This window comes from Dermacentor albipictus, chromosome 2 (assembly GCF_038994185.2).
Source record: "Dermacentor albipictus isolate Rhodes 1998 colony chromosome 2, USDA_Dalb.pri_finalv2, whole genome shotgun sequence".
NCBI classification, from domain to species: Eukaryota; Metazoa; Arthropoda; class Arachnida; order Ixodida; family Ixodidae; genus Dermacentor; species Dermacentor albipictus.
In genome coordinates this window covers 74,496,374-74,499,857 of record NC_091822.1, presented here as the reverse complement: position 1 = coordinate 74,499,857, position 3,484 = coordinate 74,496,374, and the positions used below count along the sequence as shown (strand labels likewise).

General features: G+C 44.1%; 2 pseudogenes; both read right to left on the bottom strand.

The window, feature by feature from the left end:
• Positions 1-884: 884 nt before the first annotated feature.
• On the bottom strand, positions 885-1,896 carry LOC135913129 (piggyBac transposable element-derived protein 4-like; annotated as a pseudogene).
• Positions 1,897-1,954: 58 nt separating this feature from the next.
• LOC135913130 (uncharacterized) lies at positions 1,955-3,036 on the bottom strand (annotated as a pseudogene).
• Positions 3,037-3,484: the final 448 nt, after the last annotated feature.

The following is a 3,484-nucleotide window of genomic DNA, read 5'->3' as shown; positions in this document are numbered from 1 at the left end:
TTAAAAGCGCCTCTGCAAACTGCTGGAACCCTCAGCATCACGCCTGTTCTACATGCACACATGTTGCAGCACAATCTTTATCTCAGACGCAGGCGCCTCCACACATCATTATGTGATCTTCTCACAATAAGGTTAAAGAACAGTCTGCACAAGCTACCTGATGTGATTCATATGGCAATCGCCAGTCAAGTGCTGACGGTGGTAGAGCCAAATTGAAGTTCATTCTTGTATGGAAGCCTCGGACCATGTTTTATTAATTGCAGTGCCAAAGCATACCTTTTGCTGCATACACATAACTCTTAAATTAGACTGCTTGCTAATGCTGTACAGTAAATGTCTTTAAAGAAACTAAATCACACAGAAAACATTTAGAATACAGAACTAATCACATACTGTCTTGAATACATTTATGCATTAGGGAAGCAAGGTGCAATGTACATTGCTGTAGCAAATTTTTACTCCTGTATGGAATACTCATGACACAACAGAATTTTTTCGCAAGTTCTTACATAACACTGACTACCTACAGTTAAATTTTGTAAAGCTTAGGGAACCTAATTGATAGTAGAACTGTGTATGTACACTGGCACTGAGAAATTGGTTATAATAACTAGTGGCAGCTTATCAGGGACCAGTGCAAAAAAATTGCCCGTTTGTGAGACACCAACTAGCCATTTTACCACGTAGCGCTCCCTGGCCTTAACCCTTTATATCCCACAGGTGTCTCACGAGGTGAACATTGCTGAAATCTATATTTTTAAAGAGTTCATGTTCATGGAAAGACACGTGAAAAAAGTTAAAACGATTCCTCTTCATTTTATAGGAAATTTTATTATGCCACAAACCTTGCAGCTAGGAGTGGGGGCAAGAAAGTCCCCGAAAATTTAGGATGCATGAAATTTCTCAAAGCAGTTGATTTTTTGTGCATCAACGCACAAATACACAGAACACATTTTGCTAAAGAACCTTGTGCGCCTGGTGCATGAGCTTAACTTGCACATGGGGGCGTTTTTTTGCGCCACTTTCACTGGCCAATCGCCAACATTGTTGTGCCGCACAGAATGTTCAACATGATGGGCTCTCTTTGAAACAACTCCAGCTGCTGAGCCTGATGCCTTCAATGAACTAGTTGGTGACACAACACTCGCAGGCACAGGATCATCACCATCCCGGTTCAATCCGGGCATGCCCTCGAGTGAGCGCATCAATCCAAGTGCCACCCGGAACTTGAAGTCAACCAGCTGCATATCTGCCGATTCGCTTCGCGGTAAAGCAGAAAAGCGTTCACAACCGCAAGATCGATAAGGTGAAAGCATATCCTTTTGTACCACTTCTTTGTTTTCAAGTCATCTCTAAAATGACAGAACCATATCTGCTTTGTCTACTCCAACCATGCTCTGGTTTTACACCCTAATGATGTCGGGCCTCTGCACATCCACATAAGTCTTGGTCTTTCTGTCGTAGCGCCTGCATGTATCAAAAGGTTCAATGCTGTGGATGTTTGATGCAGCTGTCACTGTGCGGTTGTCGTTCCAGGCACAAATGACAATTCCTGTGCTCTTTTCTGAGCGGAAGTCGAGTGATCCTCTCTCTGCTTTTTTCAATTCTTTTTCAGTTTTCAGAAGCCAGTTCCCACATCTTGTTTTTCTGATGGTGGCAGTCGCTCCAAGTCCTCCATTTTCATTTCATTTAAAAGCTCGATGGAAGCGAAGAAGTTGTCGAAAAATACTTCTGTTCCTGGAGGGCAATCATGAGTGAGTCGCAAAACGACCTTCCCACTTTCGCTTACGTCTTCCGGGGTGTTCGGGGGGTCTTCGATTAGGTTGTCACCATACATGTAAAGCCGATATATGTATTCAGACCGGCCTGCCAGGGCCCAAGCTTTTGTAGCCCCATTTTTTAGGCTTACTCTTCATATAAATTTTCAGAGAATGTCTGCCCTTGAAAGGGATGATCATTTCATCTACAGCAACGCAAGTTTCAAGTTTGGCAGCTTGTGAAAAGGTGTTATTTAGGCTCGTAAGCACATGTCGCACCTTATGGAGACAGTCATAGCCTTCTCCTTTTTCCCGCGCTTCATCATTGTTCCCTGCATGAAATAGGGACATGATTTCATCGAACCTGTTTCTTGCCATGCAATCGGCGATATCCGCTTGATGAGTGTTCGCTGACCAGCACATCCTTCAAAAAGGAAGGTCAACAACAGACATGTAAAGGACAGTGCCAATAAACGTGCGCATCTCGAGGACTGACACCACAAGGATTCGCGTGCGATTTTCTTGGGTCCTCAATCTGTTCGTTTCGAAAGTGAGGAACTCAATGAGGTCAGAGTCAACGAGTTTCAGGAACATGCTCAAGGGGCTCTTCACTCTTTCTAAACCGTCCGCAGGCTTCAAAACACTTTCTTCCTTTCCCCGTTTGATATTGATGTCCTTTTTCACCCAGTGCCAAATTTTTGTTTGCTTCTTCTTTTTGGTTGATGTGACCTGCACTTCTTCATCACTGTCTGAAGAGCTTTCGCTGACATTCTGCACTGTTCTCTCCTGCAGCATGTATTCTTCATCGCAATCCGACCCCTCCATGTTTTCGTCCTCACTTCCACTAGGGTATTCGAAAAGAATTGCTTGAATTCCTTTGTCAGTCAAGCGCTGCCTGCATATAAAAAAACGTTCTTCAAAATCAATACACCAACACAAGTCGCTGCTAGACAAGGAGTATGAAGGTTCACTTGATGGAAATTAAATTCGGTGCCGCAAATACTCTGACATAAGCGCTCAATGAAATCATACTCGTTCATGCATTTCTCTGGAAGGACGGACCCCAGCTTCCTGGCTGCCACAAATGTGTATGTAAGCTGAACGAAGTGAAATGCTCTACAAGGAGCAGTCGTAGCAACATGAAACTGCGTAAGTATATTCGCTAGACTTTCGCAAAGCTGCTGTCAGTGTTTTCAATATTAAATTATCAGAGTTCAGGTTACCACAACAGAAAAATAACGCACACTTACCGCCTTGGCCGGCTGCACATGGAGTTCATGTTTTCGATGCTCAAAATGCTGTTGTGCGGTCCCCGTGGCGCCGTCTACTGACAGTGAGTGCAAGCACCAGCTGCCACGTTCGTGGCAGCTAGGAACACGGGTTTCCTAGAGCATATTTTCTACCTCGAAAAAATTAAAATAACACTGCCACATTTGTGGCACCTGGGATAGAAAGGGTTAACCCATATACAAAGCACTGGGAGGACCAGAGAGGGTACAGCACAATGACTTACTCTGATCATGATGAGGTCCCGTTATCCAGCTAGCGCCAAAGTGCAAGAAGGATGTCCAGCCGTCTATGGAGTGAAAGGAAAACAATAAGAGAGCAGCATAAAGTCAGTTGAAAGACAGATTTGCAAGTACAAATGAGGTGACCCAGTCACAGTCATTCATTAATAAATGCCAAGCAGTCGTGATTGCACTCCCAGATGAAGCACCTACTAGGCT